A 14,782-nucleotide genomic window follows, 5' to 3' on the forward strand; every position below is an offset into this window, starting at 1 on the left:
CTGCTGAAGAAATATGCCTTAGCTTTTCAGCTCTATTTTCTTTCTCTCCTGTGTGAAAAGATCAAAGACATACACATGAGATACATACTCTGAGATGAGAAAAACTCTTCTGGCCTTTTAAATGGGTACCTTAATCAATAATGACAGGAAAAAGGATGACTGGTTTCTATGCAGTATGCTACACTGGTATAGCCAAACAGATAGGATAAAGTATGTTTCAGTGCTCTCTTTCATCCCAAAACATATTCTGGTTGGGACAGACCAGCTTACATTAGCTTAGGGACTATCCACTCTATAACTGCTCACTGTGGAGAAATAAAAATTTTTCTTACTGTAAGTACTAATTTTCAAAAAAGAGACAGCTTATTTCTGGTATTTTGTGTGTTAGAAACAGCACATTCTTGTTACAGAATAACAAGCAAATGATCCAACAGAGTAAAAAGTTGTATCATCTTTGGCAGGCTTCTAAGCAAGGCTCTGAATTTAAGGAATAAACATCATGAAGTCAACAGCATGAAGAAAATAAATAGTAGAAAAATCCCCATACACATCATGATCAAGTTCAGTGGCAGCTTCAAACCACTCATTTCTATCCCTGCTGCTCTCTGCATTCAAAATTAGACTTTGAGCCAGGTGGTTGCTAGACATAGCAGACTACCTGATTTTACAAGTTCATTTGCAGGATTTTTGCAGGTACTCAAAACTAGAAGCTTGGATGTTTAATCTTCACATACTTGTTGGGGTTTTTGTTTTGTTTTGTTTTAAGAAGAAAAGTCTCTTACTCTGCTCATCTTTTCCAGTGAGAAAATTAACACTATGAAATAAAACTGTCTAATGGCTCTTCTCCCTTCACCATAGTATGATGACTTTGTTTTTACCCAGAACACTAAATTTTTCAGCAGTTAAATAATCTCACAGAGTCAGAATTTTGTTTTAAATTTTTTCACCTGTAGACACAGCTCAGAAATGAAATTTCCACAGTAATTCCCCAATACCTTTTATGTGCTGAGACAGCCTTTAAGTCTTAACCAGAGGCTGGTTGGTGAGGTTTAAGGGAAAAAAACCCCACACAAACATATTGCTGGTAAAACATAAATGTTTTTCAAGATAGACATATCTGCAGTAATAAAAGTGAGAGTTGCCCCATAAATCAAGTAAGATGAGTCACATGAATTCCTAGTATCATCATTAAACTGTACCCCAACCCCCTTCAAGTTGTTTTTGAATGAGCCCTCTAAAAATGCTGGAGGCCCTTGCCTTCACCTGTCTGGTTTGGCCTCTATCATTGCTCACGCTCTTGTCTCAGTGTCTGATTGCCTCCTGATGGCAGGGAACTGTCTTTTTGCAGTTGACCCAAAAGAGCTCAGTGTCTGTGAATCTCCCTTCTGGAGCTGTGGCTGACAGCTCATGGAACAACCAAACAGCTTGCTTAAAATAAGCTGTCGTTTGCTTTCACCCATAGGGATTTAAAAAGCTTTAGAGATAAAGGATTCAGACCTGTCTATGCCTGCACCTCTCAGCTCTGAGAGTCTTAAGAAGGCTCAGATGAGCCTGCCTGGAGTAAGTGAGCTACCAACAACCCTTTGGTACATGTCCCCCAAATATTGCTGTCCATCACCACTCTGACCCCACGGGCACAGGATCTGTCTGAAGCAGAGGGCTCCCTGCTAAGCTGCTGACATTGGTTTATTAAAGTAATTTTGATTTTTCAGCCCTGGCAGTACAAGTGCTCTGACTTTGCCGGAGCCTGGAGGTAGTCTTTTCTCAGGGAACAGCTCAGGAAATCTTTAATGACTTCCTGCCACATTTACAGTCGATAACATATCTCGAGGCATTGTGCTGACTTCCCGCCTGGTCCTGGCACGCCCCGTGGCTGCACAACATCATGAAATGCATGCACTGGTGAATGCTTCGGTAGCACCAACTGTTTATGCAATGATTGTTCCAAAAAAGGAGGTAACATATAGCATCCATGAATTATGAGCTAATAACTTACCTCATATATACACCCACACAGCACTTGTCCTACTCACGTCCTCCCACACTAACTGTTAGTGTCAGCAGAGAGCGATCCACTGTTACCTGTCTGGGATGACCAAAATGGTAGACCCTACAAAGATTTGGTGGGATTTATAAACTACAGACTGGGTAAAAATGTGCTGCACTGTACTTTGCTCAGAAACCTGTGTTTTCTACATAACACAAATAAGAAAAATCCCCTCGCTTTAATGACAGTCCACTCAAGAGTAGGTCCAGTCCTGGTTAAGAAGAGCATCCCAAAGATCTGTCTACTGTCAGAAGGGCTCCAAAGGAGTACCTTGTTACTGTGTACAGCAATTAGGCTTGCTTTCTTGCAGTACCATGGTGTTAACTAGCAAAAGGTGAGATGCAATTTTGATACCAGTCTCAGGAGAAGCGGTTTTAGCACAAGACGCCTGCCCCTTGCACGCTTTGCACAGCATCACAGAGCTGCAAGTTCCTGCTGTGGCAGCTCTCAGCCACGGGAGGGAACCTGGTCCCAGACATAAAGGCTGGACAAGGCTCTTTTCACAGGCTGGTATCCTTGGAACAGGGGTCAGCAGGACTTGCATGCTCTTGAAAGAGTTTCTTCCCCACTGCCAGGCACTTGATATAACTGCTGCCTCCTCTACAGGATTTGTGCTCGCCGAAAGAACATAAGCTCCTTGCAAAGTATCAGCAAGCAAAGCAATGGGCAAATGTCTCTGCTCTGCCCTGTGCTGTGGAAGAAGGGCAGAGAGGCACGTGATGTAGGGTGTCCCAGGGCTGGGAACAGCCAGAGTACCCTGTGATGCACTTGGAAGGCACACCAGTTTCCCCTGCAACAGGGCTTCCCAAATTGTGCCTTTCAGGGCACTGTTTACAATAAACAATTTATCATGCTTATTACAAGACCATGACCACTGGCCTTCTAGACCCTTTTAAACGGCAATATTTATAGTCACCCATCTTTTTTTCCACCAGAGGTTTGGTGGTGGAAGGTGTTGCCCAGGAGGCACTGGGAGCTGGCAAATCTCTCTTGTGCAGAGAGTTTGGGATGCTGCTCTGGGGCTGGCCTTTCCCTCTGCTCGCTGACATTGTCTCCCTTGCTGCAAAGACTGGGCTGCGTGCCGTTGGCTTAGGAAGGAAGGAGAGAAAACCTAAACTGATGTCACAGGGAAGTCGCCCTCCAGCAAAGCACGCAGATGCTAAATTCACACAGGATGACTGCTGCAGCAGAAACTGATGCCTGGCTCCACTCTGTGATAGGAGACAGCAAACCCACCAGGAACTTTGACTTTGGGTCTGTCAAAACCATGGCACAGACCATCCTCTTCTCATTACATATATTTTTCTAATCAGCTGGATAACATAATTAAAATAGACTCTTTTTTTTTTTAATGTGGTTATTGGTGTCTTTGCTGGATTGATTTACTGATTGTCATTAGGTCATTAGTGCCACCACAGAGAAGATCTTCTCTGCAATGACAGCAGTATAAACTGTCAGCAAATTCCTTTGCTTACTGGAAAACCTCATGGTCTGTTTCCGCATCAGGCACACTTGTTGTTATTTAACTTTCAGCAATAGGTGTTTTCGTACAGATACAGGCTGAGTAGGTTCAGACCTCATTTTTCTACTTCTTAAAACTCCTTGTGGAGATCCTGAGGGCTCAGCATGTCAGACCAAATCTGGCTCTGTGCAGCTCTCATGCAGCACAGCAACCACCTGGTGTAGGTATAGGTACTACCCTAGGAGGCAAGCAGGGCTGTAACTTAGAATCATAAAATGGTTCATTGGAAGGGACCTTAAAGATCATTCAGCCCAACCCCCCTGCCATGGGCAGGGACACCTCCCACTAGAGCAGGTTGCTCAAAGACCTGTCCAACCAGGCCTTGAACACTTCCATGGAGGGGAACAACCTGTTCCAGTACCTCACCACCCTCAGAGTGAAGATTTTCTTTCTAATATCCAGTCTAAATCTACCCTCTCGGGTTTAAAACAATTCCCCCTCGTTCTATCGCTAGCCAGGAGCCAACACCACCTTCAGAAGCAAGACAAATTTGGTAAGTGGTATTTTGTCACTCCAGAGCCACAGGTAGGTGAGATACTGGCTGTGCACCATCAAATTGTACTTGCCTCTGTGCACACCAGTGTCTTCTTATGGCTCACTGGAGACACATGACCTACTTAATCCTGTGCCAGGCACAAACCTGCCCATAGGACGACCTGTAGCCCTCTACACAGCTGAAATTCAGCCCATGGGTGGCTTTCAGGTGAGGCAGCAGCTCCTGCTGAGTTTCTCAAGCTGCAATACAGCAGCTGCCTCCCACCATGCAGGAGTAATCTGCTCCTGTGTGAAACAGCTGCTCCTGAAAGCTAGCTGAGAAAACAGTGGGCATCTAGGTCATAGAGCTGCAGGTCAGAGACATGGGCTGTTTTTCAGGATGGGGAAATAATAAACAAGGCATAGGAGAATGAATGAGTCCTGAGGAAAGAGAGCAGGCAAAAGAGAGAGGGAAAGGAGGAGGAGAAGGCACAGCAGAAAGGGAGGAAGTAAGCAGGAATCGGCTTAACCAAAAGACAATACTGCAACACGCAGAAATCCCAACAATGAGAGCACAGCCAGGGACTCAAAAGGAAACAATGTGAGCAACTAAATGAAGCAAAAGCAAGGTCAATTAGAGCTGACCTTGAAAACAAGAGCAAAGAGCCTGGCACCACCAGCCCCTTACTGACAGGCAGTTAAACTTCCTGGCTGATATTTTCAGAAGGGCAAGGGAGGGTAAGAAATCTGCTCCCTCAGCACGCTGACAGCAGCCAGGCACCTACCTGCTTTTTCTCAAGGAATACTCTGCAGAGATGCAAAATATCTCAGAAAACCTGTTGACGTGTTAGAAGACAAGAACAAAATGTTCACTCATATCTCTTTCTGGATTACTTTCTAATGTGTGGTAGCATCCAGAGGGAACCAAACTGAATTGGCTGATACCTTTTAACTGTGCTTAGATTTCCCCCGAGCTTGTTATCTATGCCATCAGGTAATGAACTGGCATGACCATGCCAGCCTGCATCTGATTCCTGCTCTTGACAGCCTCAACGGAACAACACTGGGGGCAGCAAGATGGAAAATCAAAGTGCAGAGTTTACCCTTCCACTTCACCACTTACTTCTGCCTCATGGTAGATGGAAATATGAGGGGATGCTCCTCACCTGGCAATGGCCACTTAGTGATACCTCTCACATCCGTTTCATGCATAGCCTTCAGCGTACACTCACATTTTAAGATATTCCCATGGGTCCCTTTCTGCCTTCAGTTATATTGGCCCAATGTGGGAGTGGACTTCTGCGAAGGGACAGCCATGCTAGGGACCTCCAAATGTAGCTGGATGGCTTTCCACATATATTTTCAAAAAGAAGAAAGCAAGAGATTATTTATTATTGTCAAGCTTTCAGTGTTTCACTCTGAATGGCTTCAGCATTCACAAGCTTGGCATAGCGTGGCATAGCTTAGCATTTCTTGGGACGAATTAAAAGCAGAATAAAACAATTAGTTCTGAAATTAATTAGAACTTTTGTTGGGTTTTTACCTCAGTTGCCACAGTTTTGGACTCAAGAGGCTCACATGTTCAAGCATTTCTTAGTATTTTTCAGCTGATATCCCATAAATCAGGAAATTAAAACAATAGGAATTAGAAAAAGAAAAGGAAAAGGATACCCCACCAAAACCTCTACATTTTGTAAACTTGAAGCATGTAGAGAAATTGTAAAGGTTGAAAAGACTGTATGCTGTAACAAAGAACAAAGGAAAGCAGAGAGTTTCCATGCCTGTGTTGAGTTTGCAGAGAGCTTTCCCAGGTATCTGCAATGTAATATAGCTTTAACTATAAACTTTGACACTAGTGGAAATTTTCCAAAGCATGTAAAGCCGCAGCACAAATTTCACTTAAAATCAAAGGGATTGTGCATGCCGGTACCAGAGTCACTTCTGGAAATTGTGTATCTGCTATGACTGCCACCAGCAGAGCTGTGCCGCCTCTTTGAAGCAATTGCAAGAAGTCAGGACCCTGCAGCTGGAGGGGGTGGCAGGGCAGGGGAGAGGAGACAACATGTGGTCAGGACAATGGCACTAGCCAGAGCCTGAGTTCTCTGTTGTGTGTTGGACAGTTGCCTGCCAGAATTTCACTTGCTTCCCAAATTCCTCATTACCTTTTGCAGCACCAGTGATTTCCTTTGGAAATGGATCTCCTCAAGGATTTTTACAAGAAGCCAGTGTCTTATGCATCCAATTTCTCTGTTTAGAGAGATCCTCAGAGATGCGAGGAGGTGTCTCTATCAGAAATGGATCAAAATGCTCAACATACATTATTAAGCCACTGATAAGCATAAAGGTGCAACACTCTTGCCTTATTGCTGCATTCTTGTAGAACTTTAAAAAAATCCTCTCTACTTTCTTGGGTGGCTATTTAACTGGAAAAGTCAAGACTTCACAAATCTCATTTATTTTTTTGCAGTTTTGCAAAGCTGTCAGTGCTTTGTATATAGCAGTTTCACCACAGGGGGTTTGCCTTATCTGGTCCTGAAGATAACGGCTTTGCGCATACCAAACTGAATGCAAATGGGACCACTTCCCAGGAGCTACACCCAGCACAGAAAATGAGATAGTCTGTTTCCTCTTTTGCCTGTTATTTCATAATGGCAGGCAAGGAAAAGAAGAAGGAAGAAAAAAAAAAGACTCTAAAATGACAAAATGTCATTGTAAGATCATCAGGCTCTCAAGTAGATTGCAAAGGAAGATGACTAAAGGCATGAACAATAGTGGAAAATTTTCTAGTGAAAAATGAATATTATGATAATACTCTGTAATATCTCCAAGAACATATTATGATGTGCCACTTCTTGGAAACAGTACATTATTTCCTCATTTTCTTCTCACTGTAGAAATGCTGTTGGCACCTGATGGCCACAGTGTCGTCTTGGTGGTAATATATCCATGTCAATGAGCTTAGAGAGGCCTTTTGTAGCCTGTCTGTGCTCAGTATCAACACTTGCTTATCAGCAAAGCCAGATCCAGCTCAACTGGAGCAGGCTGTATGGGGCAAAGAAATCCTGTGTTAATCCTTGAATACTACATAGTAGTAGTACTGAGTCAGTACTACTGACTCAGCTGTCAAAGTCAGCTGAGTTGGCAACCTGTCTCCATTTCTCATTTCCTTAGAGTACTGTGGTCATTCCCAACCTGAGCAATAGCGACACTAATGCTTCCATTAAGGTTAATGCTTACGCACATGCCAAAGTGGCTTCTTATGATTATATTAAAGAAAAGCAGGGGACAGCAGTACAAAACAGAGAATTTGTAGAGATAAATGCTCTGCATATTAAGTGGATGAAATTGTAAGAAGGAAACAAGCAGGGCTCTGAAGCCACTGTCTTTTTCCTTCCCAGTCTTGGATCTGACGCAGGTCATGTTGTGTGTCTGTGAGACGTGCTCTGAGTTTCCTGTGGAAACCATACAAGTTCTGATTTCATAGTGATAAAAGTGAAAGCGGCACCGGACATGCCATTAATAGAGCAGGGATTTCCTTCAGCTGAGAGATGTGTTGCTTTGAAGAGTGCTGATCTGAATAAAATCAAGAAGCTGGATGTATTTAATATGTAGGACCTGCCAATATGCATTAGGGCTTGTCCAGATAAAAGATGCCTAAGGGACTGACAACTAACAGGTTCTCAGAGGAAACTGCAGCAGCCTGCCCAGTGCTAATGAGGCTTCTGACCTGATTTTGATCACATACTCTTCCTCATTCCTATACCATTTTCTTTGAACTGTATTTCAGTTCTACCACAATAGACTGAAAATTCAAAATACAGATAAACAGAATATTTCGTTAGAGTTAACTAGATATGTTGGGGGGGAAAAAGAGTGCTACAAGTCATGAAAGGGAAGAAACAATTCACTAAGAGATCATACTATCCACCAAATTGGTAATTTTTAATTAACCAATGATGATAAGAAGGATATTCTATTTGGAGCACAAATTCAATTACTTTTCATATGTTTATAAGACAAAAATGGATTGCATACTTCCAAATAACATGATCTTCAAACACAACCCTGCAATTCTTGCATCAATGCTCCTAACTATTTTAAAATGCCACAAAATTAAATTTCTTTCCAAAATGTTCTATGCTTCTGTGGGTTAAAAAGTCTTCCTTCAAACATCTGAAGTCTTCTAAACCATCTGTAGTGGTAGTATATTCCATGTATATTTTGCTGCCATTTGCATCCACCCTTTTTCTCCCCTCTGCACCATTCCAGACACCACCATAACCCAGTTTCTTGAATTTTTCCCATATGGCGAGGAAACCCTTATAATACTTGAGATGTACTTAACCTGATGATGTGAACAGCAGATACCTGGAGAGATAAAGCCTGTAATTTGCCTTTGTGCGGCAAGGTGCTTGTTTGCTTTCTAACCATACGTGCCCATCTCATGTAGCAGCACTTAACACAAAGAGAAGAATAAGATGAGAATTGGAGCACATTTACTGATTTATGGAAGAGAAAGACAATGTTTTACTGCACTCTGGGGAAAATTTCTGACACAACTGTAAGACAGCTTGATGCCAAGTTCTTCCATGTGATGTAGAAGTGGTGGCAGGTTGACTGGCTAGGCCTCAAAGAGGCAGAAAAAATAGGGATTGATAGATCTTCATCTGTGTGGGCTTGTGCAATACATCCCTTTTGCTCACATCATGAACCCACACACTTCTCACCCCAGAAAGGGTGATAATCCCCTCTCCCAGTGCTGCACTGGACACCCCAATCCTTGCACTGTTGCTGCAGTGGCTGTTTCCCAACTCCAAACTCACAGATATCCATGAGCTTCCACTTTAGTATGGTTACAGGTTGGAGCTGCAAGCCAAGTATATTCATGATGCCAGCAGGAGCCTGGGGAGGGTAGTCAGGAGGCAGGTATTTTGCTTTCTTAATAGAGCATCTGGCCAGGTTTCAAATGCCATTTAAGAAGTTACGTCAGCTCCACAAGGATACTGTGTTGACAAAGAGTTGTATCACCAGAGGTACACTGTTATAATTAGAAAGTATTGTTTAAAAACTAATGATACATTATTTCACTAACTGCCCTTTATCAAGCTGTCTTCTCTCCCAGTTCTTGTCTGCTTGCCCATCCAGTTTTTGCATTCATGCTGGATGGTGTAGGAGCCCTCCATAATTGGCTCCAAACACCAGAAACTGCATTTAGGCAAAAAAACCCATCAGTAAATATAATATATGAGTGTGGGAACTGGAATAGATTCTGGACTCAAAGTCCTGAGAGAGTAAGCTAGTGGGCTGGGCCCAAACATGGAAATAAAACACAACATGATTTTAATAGTCCTCTGCCATTCACTTGAGAAAAGGTCACTCAATGTCAGTGCCTTAGTTTCCTCATTTAGAACAACCTTTAATTTGTAGAGTGCAGAGCTATTGCAGGGCTCACATGCCTGCATACTGTACCACTGAACCAAGCATGAGCAGCTTCTACTGCCCAGGAGCTCTGGTTCCCCTGCTGATCAATTGCTGAATTACAAATCTTCTAAGGATTACAAAATTGGCCAGCCTTATTTAAGAACCCAACCACCAAGCCTTTCAAGGGCTGGCAAGTACATAGCCACCAGGAAAGGAGGGAAAAATAAAAAGCTTACTTGGAGGAAAAAGTATAGCACTTAGAACTGTTTTATAAATAGACATGTAAAGGATTGATTCACACAACTATTTCAGTTTCTCCTTCTCCCATATTTGCAGAATCATAGAATCATAGAATACCAGGTTGGAGTTTCTTTCTCAAGCCTGGAAAGGAGATAAGGAAGGGGAAGAGGGGAAGGAGCAGCATGCAATGCTCTGCAGCCGGGCAGCCCAAGCAGGGAGCAGTAGGAGGAACAGGAGCTGCATGCATTGATTTGAGCTCTTATCAGGTACACACACTAACACGGTGTGACCAACCGGTTACAGAGAGCACATGTGCTGCAGCAGGCAGAAGAGAAATGGGAACATCCTACAAATCTCAGACAAAACTTACCCAAGAGCCACAATGGGGCATTCCTTTCTGCATGTGTCCTGAGTAGCAGGACAGGTATTTATGTATAATTAAATGATGATATAGCTAATGATAGAAGCAGCATTGCGAAGTATTCCTATACCTCTGCAGGACAACCTGTATTTGACCACAGCTAAGTGATCTAGCCCCATGTGACTGAAGCTTACTGACGAGAGCCACTTTTACTGAGGATATGTATATACAGTAAAAAAGACATGTCCAGAAGTAGACAGTAAGATCAGCTGAAGAGTCCAAAACAAACTCAACAGAGCTCTGAGTGATAGCTAGAGAGCTGTCTTGCTTTGCTGGGTTTATTTTCAGCTCTTGCCCAGTCCCAATACCTAAGCCCCCCGCTTCATAAAGGCCAGTGGATTTAAAAACTTGTGTGTTAAAACTGGCCACCCTGTAATAACTGCGTCACTTTGGCAGCCCTATGCAGTCACAGAACTGGGAAAAAAAAAACCAACCCCAAACAAACCCCAGGGTACAACTTCTTCACTTCAAGATTTCAGAGGCTGGCATGGGTGTCAGGGTGTTAACTGCAGCAGGCTGAGGAAATATGTTTATTCCCTGCAGCTTCGCAAAAAGCTATGCATTCATGGAGCCCAAACTCTGCCTGCACTTACACTTGCATATTCTGTGTTTTCCATAGTCTTGAGCTGAAGTGCAGAGCTGATCTTCCTGCATGTTGTAGTATGGCAGACAATGCATTAAAACACACAAAACATTATTCTCTGTTTCAAGACTGCACTCAAAATGAAACCAATCTTACAGTTTCTGTGGGTAGAAGAGTGGTTCCTTTCTCTACATTGTGTTTTTTATGTACTTTTTACTTTGAGCAAGTCACTTAACTGCTTTGTGCCTTAGCGTGCCTGAGTGTATAATGATATTTCTGCTAAATACAGCATGGAAAGGCTAAAGTGGGTCAAGTTTGAGAGAGATTGAGATGTGTGGTGATATAAATACAGACTGCAGAGGTGTTCTATAATATGCAAAGTAAATGCAGCAGCTGTGTAACATTAAATCTACCTGAAAACTGCATTACTTTTTTACATGGAAGAGCATACAGAGTTCTCAGCTCAAAATAGAGCTGCTAAGGTCACTGGATTCCAGTTTCAGAGCTGATCACTGCCAAAACTCTTGTAAATACCCAGAAGATGTTAACTGTGTATGAAAGTAGTGCATACGTGATCTTTTATAAATAAGCCAGGTTAGACACAAGGATCTCTGTCCTTTTTCCTATCTACTCCAATGCAAACACAGTATCCAAGCATGACCCAGTGAGTGATGGGGTTATGAAAATCTGGTATCATCACTCGACTCCATACAAGTAGTGGACCACCTTCACATGTTGGTGATCTACCTGGTCTAGTGGGAGGTGTCCCTGTCCATGGCAGGGGGGTTGGACTAGATGATCTTTAAGGTCCCTTCCAACCTAAACCATTCTATGATTTTATGATAAACCCTGCACATCCACATGTATTTTCCTAAAAGCTGCAGGAAGAACTCTGGTGAAACCACTGCACATGGAAATCCTCATGTAAAAGCAGGACAAGAGAGGGACATATTATAAGCATGAATAATAATGTAAACTGCATGATAACAAATACATAAAAGTCCTTCATTATTATCAGCTTAATCACTTGCTCTCTTCTTGCTTCAGCTCCCCATCATCAGTATCTCATTTCTGAAAGAGGATAATTGCTTTGAATCTCTTCAATTACTACTAAAGCATGGCAGAGTACTTGCAAAAAATCAAATAGATTTGAAGACTAGGATCACTGAGCTTGATCTCCCACATGGTGCAGCTTGTGTAGTTCCTCTCAGCAACTCCTGCTGTGAGTTTATAATTTCCAATTGAAAAACCATCTCCAGGGCCAGTTTGTAAATACTCAGCAATGTGGTCCAAACCAGCCCTGTTTCCAAGTCATTGCTGCTGCTGCAAGAGTTCAGTTCCCTGAAACACCGAGTAAAGAAAACAGCATTTTGTCCAGCTGTGATGATCCTCCAACTTCAGCAGGGACTGCATGCCCATATGATACCCCAGCGCACAGACACTTGCTTAAGCACCCCAGAAGAGCTCAGATGTTCGTGCTGTGAAACAGCAGCTGTCTCCTGAGCAGCTAGATCTCCAGCAGCAGCTGCTGCCAGTGCATCATCTGCAGGGCCAGTCAGTGCCTGGCAGCACTCCCTACCTGAGCTGATTTTTCAGTTTGCCCTGTCCTGAAGGTTGAACAAGAAACATCACCAAGCAACACAGGAGATAGCAGCTGGTTTGTGAGCCATGGCCCTGCCCTCCCTCTGCCTGTTCATCACTGAATCTTATGGCAGAGCCCATCCTCTGGGGTTGCTGCCAGCCACGGCCCACCATGCTTTCTTTGCGAGCAAGCAGCAGCAAGGCTGCAGACTTTGGTCAAACTGTTGGTCTTCGCTGCACCTCTGTGCAATCACAACACCTGCCTGATGCTCCTTAATAATTCTTACAGAGGGCTTAGAGTAGCATGATTAGGTTTGGACATCACAAGTTAGCAGCATGATACTGTTCTGTTATTATTTATTCCAGGCAATCAAAGCTGGCTGCAAAAATTTCTGCCCAAAAGATGAAATGCCACAGAAATGCAGAAGCTCCTGTCTTATATCCTCCCCTGATCACTGCATTACTTTTACTGGACCATTAACCAAATTCCAATGTTGTGTGCAAGTTAGCAGAACAGAGCATATAAGAAAACTTGCAATACTACTTATTTAACTGGCAACTGTCTCAGAAAGCAGAGAGTCAATTCCTTCCTCTCCAGCTCAAGAAAAATTTTTCATCAGCATCAATGGGATTCTTGCTGAAATAAAAGTTACCTAAAAGTTTTGCGTTTGGATCTGATCCCTCTCTCTTTCTGATCGCAGTGGAAGGCAGATGATCTTGCATGGCTGGCATGACTTGTACAGATCTATGACTGCTCTGGGTAACTAAAGGCACCTTCCTGCTCTTGCTGTGCATCATTCCTAGGGAGGGGACAATAATTACACAGTTTGGCTGCTGGGCTCAGCAAAAGAGGTGGCACTTTCTTTCAAGGCAGAGCCATGACATGTAAAGCCAGGGGTCTGTGACCTGTGACCAAGAGCTGGAGACATCAAAGGATCTTCCTGGGAAAAGCCTGCCTGTGCTTTAATGGGGTTTGTCAGCTCTAGCTCTTGACAGGCACCATCCCCTCCTATGTCTCTTGTTCCTTGGAAGCTGGTGCCTTGAATGGCCTCAGGAAGCTCTCATACATGAAGCTGCCCCTGTGGCGAACAGTGGGGAAAGCCCTAACTGAAAGGCTCTATTGAATTATTAAGGTTGCCCAGAGTAAGCCAGGGTAGCCTTCATGTTAATTCCCAACAGCCTCTTTCAGTTTTATTATAAAACATCATCCCACTACCTCACCTACTCCTCTCTCTCCTGTTAAAAGAAACTTCACAAGGCTGCTGAAGCAGGAAAGCCTGTCCACAAGATTAACTAAATACACACAGGCCTATTTCAGATAGATGCATCAAGCTAAATACAGCAGCCTTCAGCTGCTGGAGGGAGTGCAGCGTTTTATCCAACCACCCCTGCAAAAGCACGTTAATGCTTTAGCAACCAGAAAGGAAATACAGGCGCTGAGTCTCATCTTTAAGCAGCAAACCCAAAAACTTCAGGGCTAAAAAAAGAGAATAAATGCTTCCTAACTTTTCAGATTATTTGGTTCTGTCAAATTCACTACAGAAAACAGCTGGGCACTGGGTATGTTTCCCTGCCCACATGTTGTGGTATCTACCTGTGATGGGCACAGTGCATCAGAGGTGCATGTAGTGACTCAGGGACAGAAACATCACCTCCAGGACCGTGTGATAATTCTTTATCCCAAATTTCCATTTTTTGGTCCACTGCATGACAGCAGTGGCTATAAACAACTCTTCTGTGCTGATGAGTTGAATGAGAAAACTCGTAAATTTCTTGACCTCTTTCTCCAAGAAACATCTGTAATTCTGGCACCTTCCAGTGGAGTTTATCAGCTTGTTCTGCAGTCAAGCAAAAGGGTTTCTGTGGCCAAGAAGGTCTTCGACATGTCCCTGGGCTGCAGTGTACTAGAGGGCTGCTCAGCCTTCCTCTAAGTTACAGATTAAAATGGGGGAGGAAAATGACAGCAAAACAGATATGTTAATTGCGTTGAACAAAAGAAGACAACCACACAGGGCAAAGATATCCTATATTAAAAATAATATATTTCATCTAAAAAAGGAGTGTTACTATATTTTAAACAACAGATTTTAAAGGTCTGAATCATCTTGGAACTGAATGTTCAGCTGCTATTGGTTTTGCTTTTGCAATAGTCTTATGTAAATATGTTTGTGTTTGCTTATGAAGTTAATTTAGTACTGGTGAAAGTCTACCAGTCCTCCTAGATTAGAAATATTTTGCATTGGCTACATATGAGGTATGGCGTAAGCACTTTTGGCTGATTTTTTTCACCAGGCTTGGAAGTCCTGAGTCCCAGTGGGGTGGGACATTCTCCTTTCACTTGGATGGGAATGATCCATCACTAACTTCTTATTCTGCTCCAAATAATATGAATAGTTTTAGCTATCACTTTTCCCAAAAAAAGAGGCTTATTAGTACACTTTCTTAAACAGTCTTGTGGTTTTCTCTGCCGGAGGTTGTCCTGAGGAGCCCCGT

Source organism: Mesitornis unicolor, unplaced genomic scaffold (assembly GCF_000695765.1).
Source record: "Mesitornis unicolor isolate BGI_N332 unplaced genomic scaffold, ASM69576v1 scaffold13218, whole genome shotgun sequence".
Classification (NCBI taxonomy): domain Eukaryota; kingdom Metazoa; phylum Chordata; class Aves; order Mesitornithiformes; family Mesitornithidae; genus Mesitornis; species Mesitornis unicolor.